The sequence below is a fragment of the Meriones unguiculatus genome, chromosome X, assembly GCF_030254825.1.
Source record: "Meriones unguiculatus strain TT.TT164.6M chromosome X, Bangor_MerUng_6.1, whole genome shotgun sequence".
In the NCBI taxonomy this organism is placed as follows: domain Eukaryota; kingdom Metazoa; phylum Chordata; class Mammalia; order Rodentia; family Muridae; genus Meriones; species Meriones unguiculatus.
This window is the reverse complement of record NC_083369.1, coordinates 55,835,890-55,863,847: the sequence shown is the minus strand read 5'-3', so window position 1 is coordinate 55,863,847 and position 27,958 is coordinate 55,835,890. Positions and strand designations below refer to the sequence as shown.

Below are 27,958 nucleotides of genomic sequence, written 5' to 3'. Positions count from 1 at the left end.
ATATCACATATTATATAAATGCTATAAAATCTAGGATACACATATGAAAGAAAGCATGCAATACCGGTTTTTCTCTATCTAGCTAATTTTGGATAAGAGATGCTCAGAGTCTGGTTGGAAAAATATATAATATTCAGGATTCCTACTTAATTAGTACATTTTAGCTTATTTTTGAAGAAGAATAAAAGAAATGAGTAGCCATTTGAGATTATGGGTATGTTAATTTGCTTCAGTGTAGTACTTTTAAAATCATCTCTATATACCCCATAACATCATGATGTATACCTTAAATGCTCAATTTACCATAATCTAAATTACTGCTACTTGTAAATTAGTTTTAGTAGCCATGGTTTGTATGTTATAAATGTGAAGATAAAAAAAAATCTACTTGGGGTTGCTGCAGGATTGAGTGCAATTTCAAGGTACACAACACACAGTAAGTGTTCCATAAATGTTGAATTTATGTGTTTTATTATTGTTATTATTTTAATTATATGTGTGAGTGCATGTGTGAGTGTGTTGTGTGTGTGAGAGAAAGAGTATCTGTGTGCGTGGATGTCAGAGAACAATTCTACAATCTGTTGTCATTCTCGAATGTGTGTGTTTTCCAAGGATTAAATTTAGGTCATGAAATCTATAAACCTGATTGAGCAGAGCATATTTGAAAGGAGATTTGGGAGACTGTAAGCCAAGATACACTGTGCTTTTTATGCAGTTGTACTTCATATATATGCAAGATTCACAAGGCAGAGAGTTTACTTTGCTCTGTGATCCGTAGAATAAGAAGTCAAGAAACCAACAATAACAACAACAACAACAACAAAATCAGTGTTTTGTATGGGTGAAATTATACATTCTTTCACTTTTACTATATCCTGGATTCCCCAAAGGGTGGGTGTACTGAAGTTTTGGTTTCTTTAAACATTCAGTTATGTTATTTAAATATAGTTTTGTATTTAATCCCAAGTGTGAGATTTTAGTTTGAGCCATAGTTTGTGCAAGGGTGATAGTTGCCTCCTGTGAGGCATGATTTTTCCCCGGTGGTAAAGGCCTGACTCTTGCAGTATGAGAGGAGCACAGTCAAAGACTATGAGGTATATAAATACCAGAGCTCAGAAAGAGAAATTGTGGCCTTTTGGAAAGACCAGAGATGGACAGTGTGGAGGCTTGAAGGAGAAAGATGGAGAAACAGTTTGGCAGACAACTTGAAGGAGACTACTTGTTGTGTTTGCTGTTGGCAGAGATGGGTATAGCAAAAAACAAACAAACAAACAAAACAAAACAAAACAAAAAAGCACAACAACAACTCTCTTTTCAAGGGTTAAAGGGTTGATGGAAGGAAGGTAGAGGCTTAAATATCTCAAATAAAATAGAGCTTAACAATGAGTGAAACAGTGGGGATTGTATTGGGCTTAGGACAAAATTCAACAATGACATAAAAGTTAGGGAAGATTTTTATTCATTTCTTCTGTAAGAAATGTGTGGGGTATGTGGGTGTGTGCATTGGAGAGAATGCACATGTGCAGAGATGTCCTCTGTGTTTCTGGGCATAGCTGTATTGACACCTGGAACTAAAAATGTAAAGCCATAGATAATTAGTTTTAACTATGGAGAACAAACAAATTTTGTAATTTGGCAAGGGCTTGGGCAGAAAATAATATTGGAGATAGCTTTTAAAACAGGGACAGAATCAGATAGCTAGGCCATCTGAAGCACAGAGATTAGAAAGATCTTTGAAATTAAGCCACCCTCCTACTTACTGCATAAATTCTTCCTACCACATCCATGACAATTGGCCGCTCTATGATTGTAAATACTAGTGAAGCTATGTCAGTGAGGAGGAACTACTGTATGCTGCTGCTGATGTAAATTAAACCAATCACTGTGAAATTAGCATAGACTTTAGAAAGAACCAATCCCTGACACTATTATTGTTTCTCTCATATATTTGTAGACAGGAGCCTAGCATAACTTCTCTGAGAAGCTTTGCCCAGCAGTTGATGGAAACAAATGTAGAGACCCACAACAAGACATTAAACAGAGTCTAATGGAGTCACATGGAAGTCACATGGAAAAGTGCAGGAACAATTGGAGGAGCTGGAAGGGTCAAAGACTCCATAAAAAGACCTAAAGAGTGATAAATATGGATCAAAGACCTCAACATAAAACCAGATACTCTAAATCAGTTAGAAGAAAAAGTGGGGAAGAGCGTAGAACTCATTGGCACAAGAGACAACTTCCTAAACAGAACACAAACAGCACAGGCTGTAAGGGCAATAATCAATAAATGGGACCCCATGAAACTGAAAAGCTTCTGTAAAGTAAAAGACACTGAAGTCAGAACAAAATGACAGCCAACAGACTGGGAAAGGATCTTCACCAACCTTATATCTGACAGAGGGCTGATATCCAGAATATATAAAGAACTAAAGAAGTTAAAAAGCAATAAATCAAGCAACCTAATTAAAAAGTGGGGTATGGATCTAAACAGAGAATTCTCTGTAGAGGAATATAGAATGGCAAAGAAACACTTAAAGAGATGCTCAACATCCTTAGCCATCAGAGAGATGCAAATCAAAACGACCCTGAGATTTCACCTTACACCCATCAAAATGGCTAAAATCAAAAACTCAAGTGACAACACATGCTGGAGAGGTTGTGAAGAAGGAGGAACCCTCCTCCATTGCTGGTGGGAATGTAAACTGGTACAACCACTTTGGAAGTTAATCTGGTGCTTTCTCAGACAATTAGGAATAGTGCTTCCTCCAGACCCAGATATACCACTCCTAGGCATATACCCAAAATTTGCTCAAGTACACAGCAAGGACATTGGCTCAACCATGTTTATGGCAGCTTTATTTGTAATAGCCAGAACCTGGAAACAACCCAGATATCCATCAACGGAGGAATGGGTACAGAAATTGTGCTACATTTACACAATGGAATACTACTCAGCAAACAAAAACAAGGAAATCATGAAATTTGCAGGCAAATGGTGGGATCTAGAAAACATCATTCTGAGTGAGGTATCCCAGAAGGAGAAAAACACACATGGTATAAACTCACTTATATAGACCTATAAGATATGATAAACATAATGAAATCTATACACCTAAAGAAGAAAAACAACAAAGAGGACCCGGGGTAAGATAATCAATCCTCACTTAGAAAGACAAATGGGATGTGCATTGGCTGTAGGAGAAAACAAGTAATGGGACAGGAGCCTACTGCAGAGGGCCCCTGAAAGAATCTACCTAGCAGTGACTCATAACCAAACCTTTGGCAGAGTGCAGGGAATCATATGAAAGAAGAGGGAAAGGAAAGGAGCTCCACAAGGACCAAATATATCTGGGCACAGGTATATATCTGAGGCTGATACTCCACCAAGGACTATGTATGGATATAACCTAGAACCTTTCCTCAGATGTAGCCATGGTAGCTTAGTAACCAATTGGTTTTTCCTTAGTAAGAGGAACAGGGACTATCTGACAGGAACTCAAAGGCAGGCTCTTTGACCCCCCCCCCCCCAAGAGAGGAGCAGCCCTGCTAGGCCTTTGAGGAGGACTTTGCAGCCAGGCCTGAAGATACCTGATAAAACATGGTCAGATGAAAGGGGAGGAGGTCCTCCCCAATCAGTGGACTTGGAATGGGGCAGGGAGGAGATGAGGGAGGGAGGGTGGGATTGGGAGGGAATGAGGGAGCAGGATACAGCTGGGATACAGAGTCAATAAAATGTAACTAATAATAGAAAAATAATACAATTGACCATGGGGGGAAAAAAAGACCTAAAGAGTCAACTAAACCGGGCCCATGAGAGCTTATAGAGACTGAACCACCAACCAAAGAGCATTCATGGACTCTTCCTAGGCCCCTGCACATATGTAACAGATGTGCAGCTTGGTCTTCATGTGGGTCCCCCAGCAACTGGAATGGGGACCCTCTCTCTCTGGCTATGAGACTGGCCTTTGGATCCTGATCCCCTAACTGAACTGCCTTGTCTGGCTTCAGTTGGAGAGAACGTGCCTAGTCTTGTAACCAGGGTAAGTTGGTACCTATGAGGGGGCCTCCCCCTTCTCTGAAAAGAAGGAGAGGGGAGAATAAAGGGAGGGGTATGTGTAGGAGACTAAGAGGAGAGGAGGAGGGCTTTGTTCAGGATTTAAAGTGAATAAATAAATAAATTAATGGAGAAAAAAATCTAAAAATTAGGACCATTCTTAAAATGAAAGTTTTTGCCTTGTTTTATTTTTTGTTTTTCTGTGTCTTGTATGTCACTTAGAATAAAGTTCTTTAGATTCCGTCATATAATAAATGAGATGGGATAAATGACAGGATTGTTCTACCTCCTTTTAAAGCCTAGATAATTTGTCTCTATATCTCTTCCATAAAATTGTTAGAATTCATCAGTTGGTGGACAGTTTGATTGTTTGCATTTCTTAGTGACTGTGAATAATACAGTAAATATGAAGATACAGATGTTTCTTTTGGCATACCTATTTCATTTTGCTATTTATCATAGCTAAAGATACTTCTGAGATGGATTATCAGTCAGTGTAGTGATTATAAACTTCCTCTCCACTGTCACCTCCAACAGCAACATGTACAATTGTCCTCTACTTGTAAGCCACTTGACTTATGCATTGTTTTTCTAGGGAACATCTGTGGAAGGACAGGCCTTCCCTCCATTGTAGGGACTGGCTGGCTATCTTCCCAGCTTGTACAAAATCAAGGAGTTACTCATGTCATTAAGTTCTGAAAATATAATTAGCAGCTTGTTTTGAGAATATATGTTATTAAAATAAGCAATGTTGTTTATTGGGACTGTTAAATATTACTAAAGACCTATTTTTCTCCTCTGTGTATTTATCTTTCTTTCTCTGATGATGATGTCATTGTTCATCACCTTTTAAAAATGTTCCCATATTGGATGGACTGTTGGTAAGAAAAGCATTGTGCCTTGGAATTTAACTGCTATACTTTTTTCATTTTGATGGTGAGCTGTATGAATACTTACCAATGAACAATATTGGGTTTCAATAACTCCAGTTTGAAGCTTGACAATTGACCATGGGAAAAAAAGAAGAGCTAAAGAGTCAACTAAACTGGGCCCATGGGGGCTCATAGAGACTGAACCACCAACCAAAGAGTATGCATGGACTGGTCCTAGGCCACTGCACGTATGTAGCAAATGTGCAGCTTGGTCTTCATGTTATTCTCTCAGCTGCATTATGATAAGGGAGATTATTCTTCACATGATTTTAAAATAGTTCTAGGTCTTCAAAATTTAATTAATTATTCACATTATAGGTTATTTACCATGTTCCAAGTACTGTATTAAATATTTTGTTAATCACCTTGATTATTTTTTCCTAAGAGATTTTTTTGGAGGCTTTTCATGGCTTTAGTTTTATACAGAAGGAAATGGACACTGTAACTCAGGGAAGTTAAGCAATATTGTCAAGTACACAGTGCCTCAAAGTCATAGTACCAGGATTTGCATTTGCATAAAGACAGCTTTCTTCTCTGTTCTCAACCTTAATGAAACTATATACCTTAATGAAACAAACAGGCACTTTGTTCCTCATTTCTATATGGCCATTTTCTCTGTAAGCAATATGAAAACAATAGTTTGAATTTTGCTTGGATCTTTGCCTTTCCCTCTCTTTTCTTCTCTGCTTGATACCCAACAAATTCATGCAGCACATCCCCATTTCTTTTTTTTTTTTTATTTTTTTTTTATCAGTTACATTTTATTAACTTTGTATCCCAGCCGTGTCCCGATCCCTCATTCCCTCCCAGTCCCTCCCTCCCTCCCTCCCTCATCTCCACCGTGCCCCTTTCCAAGTCCACTGATGGGGGGGACCTCCTCCCCATTCATCTGATCCTGTTTTATCAGGTATCTTCAGGACTGGCTGCAAAGCCCTCCTCTGTGGCCTAACAGGACTGCTCCTCCCTTCGGGGGTGGGGAGGTCAAAGAGCCTGCCATCGAGTTCCTGTTAGAAATAGTCCCTGTTCCCCTCACTTTGGGAAACCAATTGGTTACTGAGCTACCACAGGCTACATCTGAGTGGAGGTTCTAGGTTATATCCATACATGGTCCTTGGTTGAATGTCAGTCTCAGAAAAGACCCTGTGCCCAGATATATTTGGTCCTTGTGGAGCTCCTATCCTTTCCCCATCAGACTAACTCCTCTTCTTTCTTATGATTCCCTGTACTCTGCGAAAGGTTTGGTCATGAATCTTTGCTTTGAAAACACTGCTAGTTAGAGTCTTTCAGGTGCGCTCAGTAGACTCCTGTCATACGTTCAATGCACATCCCATCTGTCTTTCTAAACGAGGATTGATCATCTTACCCCATGTCCGCTCAATTGATTATCTTTTTTAGGTGTATAGATTTCATTATGTTTATCATATCTTATAGGTCTATATAAGTGAGTATATCCCATGTTTGTCTTTCTCCTTCTGGGATATTTCACTCAGAATGATCTTTTCTAGATCCCACCATTTGCCTGCAAATTTCATGATTTCCTCCTTTTTGATTGCTGAGTAGTATTCCATTGTATAAAAATACCACAATTTCTGTACCCATTCCACCGTTGATGGACATCTGGGTTGTTTCCAGGTTCTGGCTATTACAAATAGAGCTGCTATAAACATGGTTGAGCAAGTGTCCTTTTTGTGTACTTGAACAAACTTTGGGTATATACCTAGCAGTGGTATAGCTGGGTCTGGAGGAAGCACTATTCCTATTTGTCTTAGAAAGCGCCAGATAGCTTTCCAGAGTGGTTGTACCAGTTTACATTCCCACCAGCAGTGGAGCAGGGTTCCCCTTTCTCCACAACCTCTCCAGCATGTGTTATCGCTTGAGTTTTTCATCTTGGCCATTCTGATGGGTGTAAGGTGATATCTCAGGGTCGTTTTGATTTGCATTTCCCTGATGGCTAATGAGGATGAGCATTTCTTTAAGTGTTTCTCTGCCATTCGATATTCCTCTGTCGAGAATTCTCTGTTTAGCTCTGTTCCCCATTTTTTAATTGGATTACTTGGATTGCTGCTTTTCAGCTTCTTTAGTTCTTTGTATATACTGGATATTAGTCCTCTGTCAGATAAAGGGTTAGTGAAGATTCTTTCCCAATCTGTAGGCAGTCGTTTTGTTTTGATGACGGTATCCTTTGCTTTACAGAAACTTTTCAGTTTCATGAGGTCCCATTTATTGATTGTTGCTCTTAGAGCCTGTGCTGTTGGTGTTCTGTTCAGGAAGTTGTCTCCTGTGCCAATGAGTTCTAGGCTGTTCCCCACTTTTTTTTCCAATTGATTTAGGGTATCTGGTTTTATGTTGAGGTCCTTGATCCACTTTGACTTTAGTTTTGTGCAGGGTGATAAATATGGATCTATTTTCATTTTTCTGCATGTAGACATCCAGTTGGTCCAGCACCATTTGTTGAAGATGCTGTCTTTTTTCCATTGAATGGAATTGGCTTCTTTGTCGAATATCGAGTATTCATAGGTGTGTGGATTTATTTCTGGGTCTTCTATGCGGTTCCATTGATCCTCCTTTCTGTTTCTATGCCAGTACCATGCAGTTTTTATTACTGTTGCCCTGTAGTACAGCTTGAGATCAGGAATGGAGATACCTCCAGATGATCTGTTGTTGTACAGGATCGTTTTGGAGATTCTGGGTTTTTTGTTTCTCCATATGAAGCTGAGAATCTTTTTTTCAAGGTCTGTAAAGAATTGAATTGGTATTTTGATGGGAATTGCATTGAATCTGTAGATTGCTTTTGGCAGTATGGCCATTTTCACAATGTTAATCCTACCAATCCATGAGCACGGGAGATCTTTCCATCTTCTGATATCTTCTTCGATTTCTTTCTTCAGAGACTTGAAGTTTTTCTCAAACAGGTCTTTCACTTGCTTGGTTAGGGTCACACCAAGGTACTTTATGTTATTAGTGGCTATTGTGAAGGGTGTTGTTTCCCTAATTTCTTTCTCAGCCTTTTTGTCTTTGGTATATAGGAGGGCTTCTGATTTTTTTGAGTTGATTTTGTATCCTGCCACTTTGCTGAAGGTGTTTATCAGCTGAAGGAGTTCTCTGGTTGAATTTTTGGGGTCGCTCATGTATACTATCATATCATCTGCAAATAGTGACACTTTGACCTCTTCCTTTCCGATTTGTATCCCCTTGATCTCCTACATCCCCATTTCTTTAGGCATTTTTTCTTTTCATATTTTATTTTTAAATTAATTCATTTATTTATTCACTTTACATCCTAATTGTAGCCCTTCTCTCTCTTCTTTGCCTGGTCCCACTTTCCCTTCCTTCTTCCTATTCCCCCTTGTTATTCCTCAGAAAACTGGAACCCACACACACACAAACCTACCCTAACACATCAAGTCACATCAGAACTGAACATATTCTCTTCCCTTGTGGCCTTGCAAGGCCTCCCCACCAGGAGGAAGTGATCAAAAACAAGCAACAACTTTTAGGTATATTCCAGAGAGTAGTAGAGCTGTATCCTGAGGTAGAACTATTCCCAATTTTCTGAGGAAGTACCAGATTGATTTCCAGAGAGGATGTACAAGTTTGCACTCCCACCAGCAACTAAGGAGAGTTACCCTTTTTCTACATACTTGCTAGCATATATTGTCACTTGTGGTTTTGATCTTAGCCATTCTGACTGGTATAAGATGGAATCTTAGAGTCACTTTGATTTGCACTTTTCTGATGGTAAGGACATTGAGCATTTTTTAAGTGCTTCTCAGCCATTCAAAATTCCTCTGTTGTGAATTCTCGGTTTAGCTCTGTACCTCATTTTTAAATTGGATTATTTTATTTGTTGGTGTTTAATTTCTTAAGTCCTTTCTCTATTTTAGATATTAGCTATCTGTCTGATGTAGGAATGGTGAAGACCTTTTCCCAATATGCAGGCTACCATTTTTTTCTATTGACAGTGTCCTTTGACTTACAGAAACATTACACTTATATTCCATTCATTGATTGTTGATTTCAGAGCTTGTTGCTGTTCTGTTCAGGAAGTAGTTTCCTATGCCTATGAGTTCCAGACTTTTCCAAACTTTGTCTTGTAATAGATGTAGAGTCTCACATTTGATGTCAAGGTCTTTTATTCATTTGGACTTGAATTTTGTGCTAGGTGATTAATAAGGGTCTATTTGCAATTTTCTACGTGCAGGGATCTAGTTAGACCAGGATCATTTGTTGGATATTTGCTCAACTATGTTCATAGTGGCTTTATTCATGATAGCCAGTAACTGGAAACAACCTAGATGTCCCTCAACTGAAGAATGGATACAGAAATTGTGGTACACAGTGGAATATTACACAGCTATTAAAACAAAGAAATCATAAAACTTGCAGGCAAATCTAAACCTGAGCCTGTGAGTGAACCAGCAAGCAGTGTTCCTCTATGGTTTGTTTTCAAGTTTCTTCTTTTGTTCCTGCCCTGCACTCACTCCATGATGGTCTGTGACCTGAAAGTGTAAGCCAGGTAATAATTTCCCAAGTTGCTTTTGGTCATGGCCTGTTATCACAGCGATAGAAACTAAAATAAATGAAAAATAAAAGTCTTATTCTTTTATTACCTACTCTTGCTAGGATTCACTACTAAGGTTCCTATGTATATTCTTAGATATTTTTAATGCATATACAACATTTATGAACACACCTATACTAATACACTGATTTTAAAGTGTTAAAACAATCATAGTCTTTATCAATCTGATAAGCAGAAGATGGTATCTTATTGTTTCATTTTATATTTAAGTATAAGTGAATTTGAATGTGTACTTGTATGTTTATTGGTAATTTGAAATTCTTATTCTGTCTCCTACTCATTTATATTTACTCAATTTTCTTGCTGAATTTTAATAGCTCTTTAATTATGCTAGAATTTATTTTTCTCTTAAAAGAAAAACAAATTTTTTTAGTCTGTCATTTGTCTTCTGCATTTTTAGTAGTAAAATTTTTCACTATCAAAGGCGATATACAGCAAACCTATAGCCAACATCAAACTTGAACGGAGAGAAACTTAAAGCAATCCCACTGAAATCAAGGACAAGACAAGGCTGCCCACTCTCTCCATATCTCTTCAACATAGCGCTAGAAGTCCTTGCTAGAGCAATAAGACAGTTGAAGGAGATCAAGGGGATAAAAATTGGAAAGGAAGAAGTCAAATTATCACTATTTGCAGATGATATGATAGTATACGTGAGAAACTCTAGAAGGGAACTCCTACAGCTGATAAACACGTTCAGCAAAGTGGCCGGATACAAAATTAACTAAAAAAAAAAATCAGTAGTCCTCCTGTATACAAAAGACAAAAGGGCTGAGAAAGAAATTAGGGAAACAACACCCTTCACAATAGCCACAAATGACATAAGGTGCCTCGGAGTAACCCTAACCAAGGAAGTCAAAGACTTGTATGAAAAAAATTTCAAGTCTCTGAAGAAAGAATTAGAAGAAGATATGAGAAGATGGAAAGATCTCCCATGCTCATGGCTTGGCAGGATTAACATAGTAAAAATGGTCATCTTACCAAAAGCAATCTACAGATTCAATGCAATTCCCATCAAATTACCAACACAATTCTTTTCAGACCTGGAAAGAAAAATTCTCAACTTCTCAACTTCATATGGAATAACAAGAAGCCCAGAATTGCTAAAACAATCCTCTACAATAAAAAATCTTCTGGAGGTATCTCCATCCCTGATCTTAACTTGTACTATAGAGCAACAGTTTTAAAAACTGCATGGTACTGGCATAGAAACAGAATGGTGGATCAATGGAACCGAACAGAGGACCCAGAAATAACCCCACACACTTATGGACACCTGATCTTTGACAAAGACGCCAAAACCATACAATGGACAAAAGATAGCATCTTCAACAAATGGTGCTGGTCTAACTGGATGTCTACATGTAGAAAAATGAAAATAGATCCATACTTATCACCCTGCACAAAACTGAAGTCCAAGTGGATCAAAGACCGCAAAATAAAACCAGACACATTAAATTGGCTAGAAAAAACGTGGGGAATACCCTAGAACTCATTGGTACAGAAGAAAACTTCCTGAACAGAACACCAACAGCACAGGCTCTAAGAGCAACAATCAATAAATGGGACCTCATGAAACTGAAGAGCTTCTGCAAAGCAAAGGACACTGTCATCGAAACAAAGCGACTGCCTATACAGATTGGGAAAGAATCTTCACCAACTCTTTATCTGATAGAGGACTCATATCCAGTATATATAAAGAACTAAAGAAGCTGAAAAGCAGAAAACCAAGTAATCCACTTAAAAAATGGGGAACAGAGCTAAACAGAGAATTCTCTGTAAAGAAATATCGAATGGCAGAGAAGCACTTAAAGAAATGCTCAACCTCATTAGTCATTAGGGAAATGCAAATCAAAACAACCCTGAGATATCACTTTACACCCATCAGAATGGCCAAGATGAAAAACTCAAGTGACAACACATGTTAGAGAGATTGTGGAGAAAGGGGAACCCTCCTCCACTGCTGGTAGGAATGTAAACTGGTACAACCACTCTGGAAAGCTTTCTTTCTCGGCCCTTTTGTCTTTGGTATACAGGATGGCTTCTGATTTTTTTGAGTTGATTTTGTATCCTGCCCCTTTGCTGAAGGTGTTTATCAGCTGGAGGAGTTCTTTGGTTGAATTTTTGGGGTCGCTCACATATACTATCATATTATCTGCAAATAGTGACACTTTGACCTCTTCCTTTCCGATTTGTATCCGCTTGATCTCCTTTAGTTGTCTTATTGCTCTGGCTAGGACTTCAAGTACTATGTTGAAGAGGTGTGGAGAGAGTGGGCAGCCTTGTCTTGTCCCTGATTTCAGTGGGATTGAGTTAAGTTTCTCTCCATTGAGTTTGATGTTGGCTATAGGCTTGCTGTATACTGCCTTTACTAGGTTTAGATATGTGCCTTGTATCCCTGATCTCTCCAAGACTTTAAACATGAATGGGTGTTGGACTTTGTCGAATGCTTTTTCAGCATCTAAGGAGATGATCATGTGGTTTTTCTCCTTCAGTTTGTTTATGTGGTGGATTACATTGATGGATTTCCGTATGTTGAACCACCCTTGTATGCCTGGGATGAAGCCTACTTGGTCGGGGTGGATGATATCTTTGATGTGTTCTTGGATTCGGTTTGCAAGTATTTTATTGAGTATTTTTGCATCAATGTTCTCTCTTATGAGATAGGTCTGAAGTTCTTTTTTTTTTTGTTGGGTCTTTGTGTGGTTTAGGTATCAGGGTGACTGTCGCTTCATAGAATGAGTTTGGTAATGTACCTTCTGTTTCTATTTTGTGGAATAATTTGAGGAGAATTGGTGTTAGCACTTCTTTGAACGTCTGGTAGAATTCCATGCTGAAACCATCTGGCCCAGGCCTTTTTTTGGAGGGGAGACTGTGAATGACTGCTTCAGTTTCCTTGGGGGATATAGGGCTATTCAGTCTTTCTACCTGATCTTGACTTAATGTTGGGAGATGGAATCTGTCAAGAAAATTGTCCATTTCATTTAGGTTTTCAAATTTTGTGGCATATAAGCTTTTGTAGTATGACCTAATGATTGTTTGAATTTCCTCAGTGTCTTTAGTTATGTCACCTTCTCATTTCTGATTTTGCTGATTTGGATAGATTCTCTCTGCTTTTTAGTTAGTTTGGCTAAGGGTTTGTCTATCTTGTTGATTTTTGTCAAAGAGCCAGCTTTTTGTTTCATTGATTCTTTGAATAGTTTTGTTTCTAATTGATTGATTTCAGCCCTGAGTTTGATTATTTCCAGCTGTCTGCTCCTCTTGGGTGTATCTGCTTCTTTTTTTCTAGGGTTTTCTGTTGGGCCATTAAGGTGCTTGTATGTGATGTTACAAATTTCTTCTTGAAGGCACTTAGTGCTATAAATTTTCCTCTGAGCACTGCTTTTCATGTGTCCCATACATTTTGGTATGTTGTGCCTTCCTTTTCATTGAATTCTAGAAAGTCTTTAATTTCTTTCTTTATTTCTTCCTTAACCCAGCTGTCATTGAGTAACAAGTTATTCATTTTCCATGTGCGTGTCGGCTTTTTGTTGTTTCTGTTGTTGTTGAGGTCCAGCTTTAGTCCATGGTGGTCAGATACAATACAAGGGATTATTTCAATCTTTTCGTATCTGTTGAGGCTTGCTTTATGACTAACTATATGGTTTATTTTGGAGAAGGTTCCATGCGGTGCTGAAAAGAAGATATACTCTTTTGAGTTTGGATAAAAAGATCTGTAGATGTCTATTAGGTCCATTTGATTTAGGGACTCTGTAAGTTTTTATTTCCCTATTTGTTTTCTGTCTAGTTGATCTGTCCCTTGGTGAGAGTGGATTTTTAAAGTCTCCCACTATTAAAGTATCAGGATCAATGTGTGATTTAAGCTTTAATATTGTTTCATTTACGAATGTAGGTGCTCTTGTATTTGGGGCATAGTTATTCAAAATTGTGATGTCCTCTAGGTGGATTTTTCCTTTGATGAGAATATAGTGGCCCTCCTTACCTTTTTTGATTAACTTGGGTTGAAAGTCTATTTTATTAGATATTAGGATGGCTACTCCAACTTGTTTTCTAGAACCATTTGCTTGAGAAATATTTTTCCAGCCCTTTACTCTGAGGTAGTGTTTATCTTTGTTGCACAGGTGTGTTTCTTGGATGCAACAGAATGTTGGATCCTGTTTCTGTAATCATTCTGTCAGTCTGTGTCTTTTTATTGGGGAGTTGAGTCCATTGATGTTATTAGATACTAGTGACCAACAATTGTTACTTACTTTTGATGTGGGGTTGGTGGTGTCACTGAGTTTCATTGCTTGTATTCTTTTGGATTTTTTGTGTGTAGTTATCTATTTCTTCTGTTTCCTTAGATGTAGTTGTTTTCTTTGGTTTAGAGTTTCCCTTCTAGTAACTTCTGTAGAGCTGGGTTACTATGTAGATATTGTTTAAATTTGGTTTTGTCATGGAATATTTTGAATTCTCCGTCTATGTTGATTGAAAGTTTTGCTGGGTATAGTAGTCTGGTTTGGAATCTGTGGTCCCTTAAGGGCTGTATGATTCTTGTCCAGGCCCTTTTGGCTTTCATAGTTTCTGTTGAGAAATCTGGTATGGTTCTGATAGGTCTACCTTCATATGTTACTTGGCCTTTTTCCCTTGCTGCTTTTAGAATTTTTTCTTTGTTTTGTTGGTTCAGCGTATTGACTATGATGTGCCATGAAGGATTTCTTTTCTGGTTTAGTCTACTGGTTTTCTGTAGGACTCTTGTATGTTTATGGCCATTTCCTTCTTTAAGTTGGGAAAGTTTTCTTCTATAATTTTCTTGAAAATATTTTCCGGACCTTTGAGCCTGATGGTTTCTTTTTCTTCTACTCCTATTATTCTTAGATTTTGTCTTTTCATGGTGTCCTTGATTTCTTGGATGTTTTGTGTTTGGAACTTTTCTCTTTTTATTTTTTCTTTGAGAGATTTGTCAATTTCTGCAAGTGTATCTTCAGGTCCTGAGATTCTTTCTTCCATATCTTGTATTCTGTTGGTTATGTTTACCTTTGTAGTTCCCGATCTTTTCTCTATGTTCTCCAGCTCCTGGTTTTTCTCTATTCGTGTTTTCTTTGTTGATTCTAATTCTGTTTTCATGTCTTGCACCATTTCCTTCATCTGTTTGAATGTGGAGTCCTGCTTTTCAATGACAGCTTCTAATTTTTTTGTCTGTTTCCTCTCTATGTAACACTAATTGTGCCTCTACTTCTTTGGGTATAATTGCCTGTATTTCTATGAGAGCTTTGTTTATTTCTTCTTTGTTTGCCTTCATTTGTGTGGACATTTCTTTGAGAGCTTTGTGCATTTCTTCTTTGTTTGCCTCAATTTTCGTGGTTATTTCTCTGAGAGCTCGATTTGTCTCATCTTGGTTCGTCTCGATTTCTTTAGCTATGTCTCTGAGGGCTTTGTTCATTTCATCTTTATGGGCCTCTAATAGCTGAAAAACATAGTTTTGAGGTCGTTTTCTTGTATATCTAGTGAACTGAAGTTTCCATTGGTTTGTGGGGTTGCTGGTGAGGTCATTATGTCCTGATTTTTGTTGGGTGTGTTCTTACGTCTGTCTCTAGCCATCTGGTTATTTATAACCCTCACTGTTTGTTTCTCGAGTTTGTAGTTCGGGCTTTGATCATCTCTTTCTGTTTTCTGGACTGTTTTTTCAGGAAGATGAGAGTGGTTTGCTGGTTTGGGAGTGTGCGTTGTGGTTTCAGTTTTAGCTAAGTAAGGAATGTGACACTGGCGCTTTTAGCGGGCACAGTGTGCATGCACAGATTCTCTGACTATTGCAGTGGCTTGCAAGCCACTATTATGCAGTTCTGTCTGAGATCCATGGATTGTTTGCCTGGATTACACTGGTGGACCCACAAGGCAGAGGCTTCAAAGTTGGATCGCTATCCCAAGAATCCCGATGATGCCCACACTAGGGTTGTGGTTGGCAGGGATCTCGTCTGGTTGCTTCTGTGGAGAAGCCCTGGGTCTGGGGAAAACTATCCCCAGAAGGCTCACTCACTCTCTTGCAGGACCAGTTGGAAAGCACAAGGGTTCCCCCTTGCTCTCTACTCTCTGATTTGGTCCTGCTGCAGAAAATGCGGGGGTAGGCTAACAGTCAGCTCTGTGACACTGTGGCCACAGGACTCGGTGTCTACCTTTCCTGTGTGCTGCCTCTCTGTCCTTTCCCTCTGCCAGGAGTGGTTATGTTGACTGGTCCTGGGGTAGTGCGGGAAAGAGTTAGGTTGAGTGTTCTCAATCCCAGATCCCAGGCCCAGATCTCTCTGCCAGAAGCAGCCTGGTGGTAGAACCTATGTTTGCTGATCCTGAGAGAGTACCAGGTAGGGTTGAGTGTCCTCAGATCCAGAGCTTGGGTTTCTCTGCCCGGGGCCACTGGGTGAGCTGGAGAGGGGTTGCTGTGTCCTGTGGCAGGCTGCCTCTCTGTCCTTCCCCTCTGACCTTCCCCTCTGCCGGGGCAAGCTTATGGTGGTGCTCTCAGGGGAGTGCCAAGAAGGGGTTGGGATTTCTCAGACTGATCCTGAGCTGGGGTTTCTCTGCCAGGGGTTGGGGGGCCCCCGGTGCTAGGACTTGGTGCTAGACCTTATTGCGCTGGACCTGTTGAATGACCACAGTCCCAGGTCCTGAGCTGAAGTTTGATTTCTAGGAGCAGCCTGCAGCACTGGTGTCCCTGCACTGTGAATCCATCTGCTGTGTGCCTCTTTATCCTTCTGCTCTGCTGTGGCAGGGTTATGGTGGTGTTTGGGAGAGTGCCCGAAAGGATTGGCTTTTTTCAGCCCCAATCTCGTGTTGGGGTACAGACAATGTGGTCTTTGGTAGATTCTGCTGGACGCCTCCTGCCTCCTCCGAAGAGGGAGTAGGGATTTTGAGCTGGGTGTGCAGCTGCTCTCTGAGTGGAGGGGGCTTAGTTGTGATGGCGGTGTGTACCTGCGGTCTCTGAGACCTTCCAGGGAAAGATTGGGTGACCTGTGATCAGTCTCCCAATTTTGCTTCCCCGTGGGGTTTTCTTGCGACTGGGACTCCCAGTTTCTGGCACCCTTGTGCCCACCAATCAGCCTGGGAAAGTGATCGGGACAGGCAGGGGTGCTGGCTCCAGCCCTGAAATCCAGAGCCCAAGTTACCCGGGATCTCTTCCGGGTTCTGGCTGTGTGGCAGCCGAGAGTGGACCCGACTGATTCCCACGTAGTGGGAGCCTCCCCTCACCTGGGAAACACAATCTCTGTAGTTTTAGGGCCCAGAGTTCAGTCTCCTGGTCGCTGCAAGGAGTGTGTTGTCCCGCTTCTTAGACACAGTGTTCTCCTGGTGCTGCCATCTTGGCCCCCTTTTACCATTTTTTAACACTAGAAAATTTCCAGTTTTTATATCAGTAAATAATTTATAGGAACTAACATATTTAAAATAGAAATTACGTGTTTGTCTTATTTTAATTATACTTTAAAAACCTTTATACTAAGTAGATACAATTAAATATTATTATAATTATAGCCAGAACAGATTTGGGGTTGCATAGAAATTTTAGGTCAACCTGAGTTGCATAGCAAGACTCCATTCTGAAACTGAAACCACAAAGTATAACTTAAACAACAGAACACAGTGTGGTATTATGAATAAGATATGTTTCCCATAGGCTCAGGTATTTGAATTCTTGTTCCAAGGAAATGGCACTGCTTGGTGGGATTATAGAAATTTTAGGAGACAGAGCCTTGCTGAAGGAAGTATATCATAGGGTGGGGCAGGCTTTGTGATTTTATAGCCATACCTAACTACCACCTTGCGTTGTCTGTTTGTTATGTCTAGATAGACATGCGATACCTTAGCTTTCTATTCTAGTCATCTGTTGCCATGCCTCCCCTGCAATTAGAACTATTTCTTTTTTTACTATAAGCCCAAATAACTCTTCTTTCTTTAAGTTACCTTGACCATGTCATTTTATTATACTGACAATTGAGAACTGATATACTTAGTAATGATTCATATGATCTGTGACTTAAGAAGTTTCTATATTATTCTAAATCTAAAAGATACTTCTTCACAAAAACACTAGCTAGCTATATATGCAAATTGTTAAATGAAATGTTGCTTTTACATCATTACCTCAAATAAAAATAAATGAATTTATTTCTTCATTTAGACATCTTTTCTCAGTCTTCAAACCTGCAATAATGTATTTTTTTTATTATTTTGTAGTCATTTCTCTTTTGTCTCACTATTCTATCTTCAGTGACTCCACCTAGAAAACCTGGGATAAATTTCACATGTTAAAGTCTCTAACTTGAATCATGTCTACTCAGTTATTTTCATCACATTGGGTAATATATTCATGGGTTTCTGAGTTTAAAGAAATTTGTGCCAGTGATCATTATTCTGCCTAATACTACACACATCCACATACTCACACTTACTAGTTTACAATGGAATTGCATTTCAATTGTGTGTGTGTGTGTGTATGTGTGTGAACAGAAAGGTAATTTTATTTTTCCAATACTATACAATTAATAAACAATACCATTAGCATTCGAACTGGGTGCCATCTAACACATAATCCACGCTCTTAATCTACTATGAGATACTACCCTTCTTGCTTTTATTTAAAATATGTCTGTTTCAGGCACTATGCACTTATGAGCAGGGTTATTTATGTAGATGGACATTCTTCTGATCAGTGTTGACTACTAGTACCTGAGGTACAATCATCTATGTCTAATTGTGCACTGATAATCATTTGTGTCCAGTTGTGCAGTGGAAGGAAAACATGGCAATAAAGGAGTTTTCTAAAGGAAAGCTAGAGAAGTACTGAAAATGACACGATTTTAATGTCAGTTCTGGAGATTTTGCCTTCAATCTCTATCAGGCTACCTTCCATCTGACATCTTAGAAGGAATATTATTTTCTGAAATACTCTTTGAAAATATAGATAAGTAACATTAGTGTTGAGTTTATCAGAGATTTTATCATCTTAGTATAGCATAAGATCACTAAAAATTGGAGAAGTTAGGAGGAATAACTAACAAACAGCATAAAGTTAGTTAGGAACTGGTTTTATGTGTAAGCTTATGAAGGACTGATGTTTAAGCCAGCTTTTAATTACTCAGGAATAACTGTCCAGACTCTGACTAGCCAGACCACACCTCCCTTCTGCTGCATGCCTTCTGGGTATTTTTCTGGTACTTTGATAGCTGCTTGATGTATGGTAAAATCATTGGTGGGAGAAAAGATTATAATGATTGGCTCAATACAGGTCTTGTTGCCATCTGTGGATGTATCCTTCTCCATTAGTTTGGCTAGAAAAGAAAGGGCTATTTGGTGTTTTGCCGAGGAGAAACATACCATGAGGGTAATTTCAGGATTCTCTTTGCCAATAATCATCTTCATAGCACAGAACTGGGAATTTTTACTGGGTGTTTAGATATAGGCACAGTTTTCTGTATTCTTAAGTTCTGTTTGGTTGAGCAACATGATTATTTGATGTTAACAAATAAGGAACCTTCATTCTTCTAGAGGAATCTGGGATAACCACTTCTAAAAAACTTGAAGCTGTTGAAACAGCATCTAGCTGTTTGGAACTTAGATTTGAAATGATGCCAAGTGGCTTCTGCTTAGTCAAGAGTCCTTTTCTGGAAGAGTAGATATTCTGATGAACTCTACTGACAATTTTCTTTTCTGAACACACTGAGATTTCTAAGAAAGTGGTTACTTCATTACCAGCTAGTAAAGATGTCTCCTTTTTTTCAGAAAGATTTCTTTTGCAGATATCCTAAGAGAGGAGATACATCATGAATGCTTCATTGTGGATTCATTGCATCTTATTTTCATACAAGGTGCTTAGTAAATGTCTAGCTTCCAACTCTAGCAATTAAATGGTACCCTGTAAAGACACAGTTCATGAGCATTTTTTAAATTTTTTTATTTTTTAATATTAGTTCCAGTTTATTAATTTTGTATCCCAGCTGTATCTTCCTCTCTCATTCCCTCTTGAACCTACCCTCCCTCCCTCATCTCCTCCCTGGCCCTTTCCAAGTCTACTGATAAGGGAGGACCTCCTCCCTTTTCATCTGACTCTGGTTTATCAGGTATCTTCAGGACTGACTGCAAAGTCCTCCTCTGTGGCCTAGCAGGGCTGCTCCTCCCTTGGTGGGTGGGGATGTCAAAGAGCTCGCCATTGAGTTCATGTCAGAAATAGTCCCTGTTCCCCTTACTAGGGTAACCACTTGTATACTGAGCTACCAGGGGCTACATCCGAGCATAGATTCTAGGTTATATCCATACATGGTCTTTGGTTGGAGATACAATCACATATAAGACCAGATATATTTGGTGCCCAGATATATTTGGTCCTTGTGGAGCTCCTGTCCTCTCCAGGTCATAATTAACTCCCCCTTCTTATGATTCCCTGCACTCTGCAGAAGGTTTAGTTATGAGTCTTAGTATCTGCTTTGATACACTGCTAGGAAGAATCTTTCAGGGGCCCTCTGTGTAGACTCCTGTCTTGTTACTTGTTTTCTCCTATATCCAATGTCCATCCCATTTGCCTTTCTAAGTGAGGATTGATCTTCTTACCCTGGGTCTGCTTTCTTGTCTATCTTCTTTAGGTGTATATATTTCATTATGTTTATCCTATCTTATAGGTCTATATAAGTGAGTATATACCATGTGTGTCTTTCTGTTTTCGGGATACCTCACTCAGGATGATCATTTCTAGGTCCCATATTTGCCTGCAAGTTTCATGATTTCCTTGTTTTTTCTTGCTGAGTAGTATTCCATTGTGTAAAAGAACCACAATTTCTGTATCCATTCCTCAACTGAGGGACATCTGGGTTGTTCCCAGGTTCTGGCTATTACAAATAAAGCTGCTACAAACATGGTTGAGCAAATGTCCTTGTTGTGTACTTGAGCATCTTTTGGATATATGCCTAGGAGTTGTATAGGTGGGTCTTGAGGAAGCACTGTTCATAATTGTCAGAGAAAGTGCCAGAATGTTTTCCCAAGTGGTTGTACAAGTTTGCATTCCCACCAGCAATGGAGGAGGAATCCCCTTTCTCCACACCTATCCAGCATGTGTTGTCATTTGAGTTTTTGATCTTTGGCATTCATATGGGTGTCAGGTGAAATCTCAGGGTCGTTTTGATTTGCATCTCCCTGATGGCTAAGGACATTGAACATTACTTTAAGTGTTTCTATGCCATTCTCTATTCCTCTACTGAGAATTCTCTGTTTAGCTCTGCAATCCATTTTTTTAATTGGATTGCTTGATTTGTTGCTTTTTAACCGGTTTAGTTCTTCATGCATTCTGGATATCAGCCCTATGTCAGATAGAGGGTTGGTGAAGATTCTTTCCCAATCTTTGGGCATTAGTTTTCTTCTGATGACAGTGTCCTTTCTTTACAGAAGCTTTTCAGTTTCATGAGGTCCCATTTATTGATTGTTGCTCTTAGAGCCTGTGTTCTTAGTGTTCTGTTCAGGAAGTTGTCACTTGTGCCGATGAGTTCTAGGCTCTTCCCCACTTTTTCTTCTAACCGATTTAGAGTGTCTGGTTTTATGTTGAGATCTTTGATCCCCTTGGACTTTAGTTTTGTGCAAGGTGATAAATATGAATCTATTTTCATTTATCTGTAGACATGTAGACATCCAGTTGGACCAGCACCATTTGTTGAAGATGCTGTCTTTTTTTCCATTGTACAGTTTTGGCTTCTTTGTCAAAAATCAAGTATCCATAGGTATGTGGGTTTATTTCTGGGGATTCTATTCGGTTCCATTGAAACTATTCTGTTTCAATGCCAATACCATGCTTTTTTTTTTCTTTTTTTTCTTTCTTTTTTTTTTTTTTTTTTTTTTTTTTTTACTATTGCTCTGTAGTACAGATTGAGATCAGGGATGGAGATGCCTCCAGACCATCTGTTGTTGTATAGGATCGTTTTGGAAATTCTGTGTTTGTTTTTTTGTTTTTTTTTTTTTCATTTGAAGTTGATAATTTTTCTCTGAAAGTCTATAAAAAATTATGTTGTTAATTTGATGGGAATTGCATTGAATCTGTAGATTGCTTTTGGCAGAATAGCCATTTTCACTATGTTAGTCCTATCAGTCCATGAGCATGGGCGATCTTTCCATCTTCTTCAATTTCTTTTTTCACAGACTTGAAGTTGTTCTTAAACAGGTCTTTCACTTGCTTGGTTAGAGTCATACCAAGGTACTTTTTGTTGTTAGTGGCTATAGTGAAGGATTTTATTTCCCAGATGTCTTTCTCGGCCCATTTGTCTTTGATGTACGGGAAGGTTTCTGATTTTTTTGAGTTAATTTTGTATCCAGCCACTTTGCTGAAGGTGTTTATAAGCTGAAGGATTCTCTGGTTGAATTTTTGTGGTCGCTCAGGTATACTATCATATCATCTGCAAATAGTGAATCTTTGACCACTTCTTTTCTGATTTGTATCCCCCTGATCTCCTTTAGTTGTCTTATTGCTCTAGCTAGGACTTCAAGTACTAATTTGAAGAGATATGGAGAGAGTGGGAAGCCTTGCCTTGTCCCTGATTTCAATGGGATTGGATTGAGTTTCTCTCCATTGAGTTTGATATTGGCTATAGGTTTGCTGTATATTCTCTTTACTATGTTTAGGTACATGCCTTGTATCCCTGATCTCTCCAAGACTTTAAACATGAATGGGTGTTGGATTTTGTCAAATGCTTTTTTGGCATCTAAGGAGATGATCATGTGGTTTTTCTCCTTCAGTTTGTTTATGTGGTGGATCACATTGATGGATTTCTGTATTTTGAACCACCCTTGCATGCCTGGGATGAAGCCTTCTTGGTCATGGTGGATGATATCTTTGATGTGTTTTTGGATTCGGTTTGCCAGTATTTTTGAGTATTTTTACATCAATGTTCTTAAGAGAAATAGGACTGAAGTTCTCTTTTTTTGTTGGGTCTTTTTGTGGTTTAGGTATCAAGGTGACTGTGGCTTCATAAAATGAATTTGGTAATGTTCCTTCTCTTTCTATTTTGTGGAATAGTTTGAGGATGATTGTTGTTAGCACTTCTTTGAAGGTTTGGTAGAATTATGCACTGAAACTATCTGGTCCAGCATTTTTTTTTTTTTTTTTGGAGCAGAGACTGTGAATGACTGCTTCAATTTTCTTGTGGGATATACGGTTATTCAGCCTTTCTACCTGATCTTGACTTAATTTTGGTAGATGGACTCTATCAAGAAAACTGTCCATTTCATTTAGATTTTGAAATTTTGTGGCATAAAGGCTTTTGTAGTATGACCAAATGATTGTTTGGATTTTCTCAGTGTCTGTAGTTATGTCCCCCTTTTCATTTCTGATTTTACTGATTTGGATAGATTTTTTTTCTGCCTTCTAGTTAGTTTGGCTAAGGTTTTGTCTATCTTTTTGATTTTCTTAAAGAACCAGTTTTTTGTTTCATTGATTCTTTGAATCGTTTTATTTGTTTCTAATTGATTGATTTCAGCCTGGATTTTGATTATTTCCAACTGTCTGTTCCTCTTTAGTGTATTTGTTTCTTCTTCTTCTTCTTCTTCTTCTTCTTCTTCTTCTTCTTCTTCTTCTTCTTCTTCTTTTCTAGATTTTTTTTATTTGGGCCATTAAGTTGCTTGTGTGAGATGTCCCAAATTTATTCTTGAAGCAATTTAGTGCTTTGAATTTTCCTCTGAGCACTGCTTTGAATGTGTTCCATAAATTTGGGTATGTTGCACCTTCATTTTCATTGAATTCTAGGGAATCTTTAATATCTTTCTTTCTTTCTTCCTTAATGCAGCTGTCATTGAGTAAGAAGTTGTTCAGTTTCCATGTGGGTGTATGCTTTTTGATATTTCCATTGTTGTTGAGGTCCAGCTTTGTCCATGGTGGTTAGATAGAATACAGGGGATTATTTCAATCTTCTTGTATCTGTTGAGGCTTGCTTTGTGAACAACTATATGGTCTATTTTTGAGAAAGTTCCATGAGGTGCTATAAAGATGGTATACTCTTTTGAGTTTGGGTGAAAAGATCTGTAGATGTCTATTAGGTCCATTTGATTTAGGGAATCTGTAGGTGCCTTTATTTTCCTATTTAGTTTCTGTCTAGTTGATCTGTCCCTTGGTTAAAGTGGGGTGTTGAAGTCTTCCACTATTAAGGTATTGGGATCAATGTGTGATTTAAGCTTTAATAATGTTTAATTTACGAATGTAAGCACTCTTGTATTTGGGGCATAGATGTTCAGAATTGTCATGTCCTCTTGGTGGATTTTTCCTTTCATGATTCTATAGCGCCCCTCCTCATCTTTTTTGATTAATTTTGGGTGAAAGTCTATTTTATTAGATATTAGGATAGATATTAAGATAACTATTACAGCTTGTTTTCTGGATCCATTTGCTTGAAAAACTTTTTTCCACACCTTTATTCTGAGGTAGTATTTATCTTTGTTGCATAGGTGTGTTTCTTGTTTGCAACAGAATGTTTGATCTTGTTTCTGCAACTATTCTGTTAGTCTGTGTCTTTTTATTGGAGAGTTGAGGCTGTTGATGTTGAGGCCTTTGTAGTTCCTGATCTTTTCTCTATGTTTTCCAGCTCCAGGTTTTTCTCATTTTGTGTTTTCTTTATTTATTCTAATTCTGTTTTCACGTCTTGAACCGTTTCTTTCATCTGTTTGAATGTGGAGTTCTGTTTTTTTTTTTTTTTAGTTTTATGGAGTTCTGTTTTTCAATGATGGCTTCTATTTTTTTTTTTTTTGTTTCCTCTCTATATGTCATTAATTGTGCCTTTACTTGTTTGGCTGTATTTGCATGTATTTCTTTGAGAGCTTTGTTCATTTCTTCTTTTTTTGCCTCCATTTGTGTGGTTATTTCTTTGAGAGGTTTGTTCATTTCATCTTTATGAGCCTCTAATAGCTGGAACAGCATAGTTTTAAAGTCGTTTTCTTCTGTATCTAGTGAATTGAAGTGTCCATTGATTTGGCAGGTTGCTGGTAGAGCCATGATCTCCTGATTTTTGTTGGGTGTGTTCATATGTCGGCCTCTTGACATCTGCTTATCTGTAACTCTCACTGTTTGTTCCTGGAGTCTATACTTCAGTCTAGGACAGTCTTTTTGTGGTTTCTGGACTGTTTTTCAGTATGATGAGAGAGGGTCACTGGTTTGGGTGTGTGCTTTGTGGTTTCAGCTTTACCTAAGTGAGGAATGTGACATTGGTGCTATTCACATTCAGCAGGCCTTATTTGTATTTTGCTGTAGATTAGCTCAAAACAGTGGAAGGAGTTGTTTGAAAGGGTTGCTGTGTATATGTAGGGGGAGAAACAAATGTTTTCTTCTCTTGAGATCATTGAATCTTCAATTGAAAGTTTCTCGTTGCTAAATATTCTTGCTAACATAATAATGCACTTGAATTGTTTACATACTTTTTATTCTGTGCTGTGACAGTTGTCTTTCTTAATCAATGGTTTTACATAATTAAAAACATTATCAACCTAAAATTAGAGATAGATTCAGACATCCTTGACTTCTACTTAGAGAACATCTGGCTATTCTTGAACAATCACCTGACATCTTCCCAAGTCAAGGAGAAACCATAACTTTGACACTCTTTTGTATGCAGACAGACTTTCAAAGCCTTTTTCCAGTGACCAATGTCTGGAATTAAATCACCTGCCCAAATACTTTTCATCATGACTAAAGTGGTCAGTAATGCTCACTTGACTGAAAACAGGTACCATTCATATCTTCTATCCTAATGTGACTCCCAGAAGCTGACATTTTTGTACCCTAAAATGTACAGACCAGAATCAGCTATTCTATTTCTACACTCTTACAATGACTGAGCTGTCAAGCATTGAATGTTATGCACTGTGTTGCTCACTAGAAGTACCTTATCATATAGTCTGATTATCCATTTCTTTATAGTATAGTAGACAGAAGCCAATAATCAGGTTAGAATCAATGGCGAGAAAACTTACTACTCCCTGAATGTTAAGATAATATACACTGTCTTGAAAGATAATTATTAATAAAAGCCATTCTTGGGAACTTTTCAGAACACTTGGTGGGTGCTGGAGGAGCAGTATCTGGCTCAACTGCACTGTGCTATGTTCCTCTCTCCGTTGTTCTGCACTGGCCTACTCACAGGCTGTAAAACATAGTAAAAGAAACCACTTACTATGATGTTCTTGGGGTCAAAGCCAATGCTACCCAGGAAGAATTGAAAAGGAAATATAGAAAATTGGCTTTGAAGTAGCACCCTGATAAGAATCCAAATGAAGGAGAGAAGTTTAAACAGATTTCTCAAGCTCATGAAGTTCTTGCTGATGTCAATAAAAGGCAATTATATGTAAAAGGAGGAGAGTAGGCAGGTGGTGGTTTTGGCTTGCCCATGGATATCTTTTATATGTTCTGTGGAGGAGGAAGAAGGATGCAAAGAGACAGGAGAGGTCAAAATGTTGTGCATCAGCTCTCAGTGACCTTAGAAGTCTTGTATTATGGTGCAACAAGAAAACTGGCTCTGCAAAAGAATGCGATTTGTGACAAATGTGAAGGCTGAAGTGGTAAGAAAGGAGTAGTGGACTTCTGTCCCAACTGCCAGGGGGACTGGCCTGCAAATAAGGATTCATCAGATAAGACCAGGAATGGTTAAATAAATCCAGTCAGTGTGCATGGAGTGTCAAGGTCATGGAGAATGCACCAGCCCTACAGACAGATGTAAAAGCTGCAATGGAAGAAAGATAGTTTGAGAGAAGAAAATTTTAGAAGTTCATATTGCTAAAGACATGAAATATGGTCAGAAGATAACATGCCATGGTGAAGGAGACCAAGAACCAGGACTGGAACCAGGAAACATTATCATTGTGTTAGACCAGATGGAGCATGCTGTTGTCACATGACCAGGAGAAGACCTTTTCATGTGGATGGACATATAGCTGGTTGAAGAACTGTGTGGCTTCCAAAAGCCAATATCCACTCTTGGCAGCCAAACCATAGTCTAATCCAGGTCAGATTGTCAAGCATGGAAATATAAAATGCATGCTAAATGAAAGTATGCTAATATACCATTCGCCATATGAAAAAGGATGTCTAATCATTGAGTATAAGGTAAACTTCCCTGAAAATGCTTTCCCTCTCCTTGTAAACTCTCTTTGCTGGAAAAACTCCTTCCCAAAAGGAAAGAAGTAGAAGAGACTGATGAAATGGATTAGGTAGAACTGGTAGACTTTGATCCAAATCAGGAAAGATGGCACCATTTTAATGGAGGAGCATATGAGGAACATGAACATCACCCCATAGGTGGCATTCAGTGTCAGACCTCTTAATGCACCAGTCACTCTTTGGTATTCTATATGCAGTACTGAATGTGGGAAGGACTGTAATCATAATATGCTCACTACTTGTCTATTTTTTTTAATATTCCACTGTAGTAGTGTTTTAAAAGTTAAGTAAAGAATAAACACAAATATAAAAGCTCAAAAAAGTCATTCTTATTCTATAGCACTTCCATGCTGAAGTGCAACTTTTGGTTTAAAGACTTTCACCAAGAAGACCTCATTATTTCAGATGTATTTGAATCAGAATAGTAATAACCCTTCTCTTACATAAAGTTTATCTAATGCCTATTCAGATTAAATGATTTATGTTTTATGTGTATGAGTGTTTTGCCTATATGTATGTGTGTACAGCTTGCACATGCCTTGTCTACAGAGGTCAGAAGAGGGCATTGGCTCCCTAAGAACTAGAGTTATGGATGGTTGTGGGCCATCATGTGCGTGCTGGAAATGGAACATGTGTCCTCTGCAAGAGGAACAAGTGCTCCTAACCAGTATGCCACTTCTTCAGGCCCCAATCCAGATGTTTGACATCCTGTTTCCCTTGAAAAACTCATTGCCTTCAGCTCAGAGGCAAATTACATATAACTTATAGAAACTATTTATATGTGAAGTGCTTGTGTAAACAACATAACCAGCAGTCGAACTCTCATTGGTATAGTCAATTGTTGTTTGCCTTATAGTAGATTTGAATATAGTATTTGTAATAATTCTTTCAGAACTTCATAATACATTCATTGTGTTTTGATCATATCCACTACTCCTGTGCCTAACTCCTCCAAGGTCTACCTTTCATACCACCCTCCCAACCACTCCCCTAACTTCATGACTCCTACTATTTTTAAAAACACATTCAGACCAGTCTGCCCATCCAATACGGCTAATTCCCATAGTCTTTTGGGTATGCGTCCATCCACTGAGGCATGAGCTTGACCTACCAGGAGCCATACTTTTAAATAAAACTGACTTTCCTTTCTCTAGTAGCTTTTAACTGCCAACAACTCTTCAACCAGGAGTGGTGGCTCATGGGCCTCTCCCTAATCCATGCTTCAATGCTGACTGACATGACCTTGTGTTGAG

At 38.6% G+C, this 27,958-nt stretch overlaps 1 pseudogene; it reads left to right on the top strand.

Moving 5' to 3' along the window:
* Positions 1–1,180: 1,180 nt before the first annotated feature.
* On the top strand, positions 1,181–26,869 carry LOC110542142 (dnaJ homolog subfamily A member 1-like; annotated as a pseudogene).
* The last annotated feature ends 1,089 nt before the right edge of the window (positions 26,870–27,958 follow it).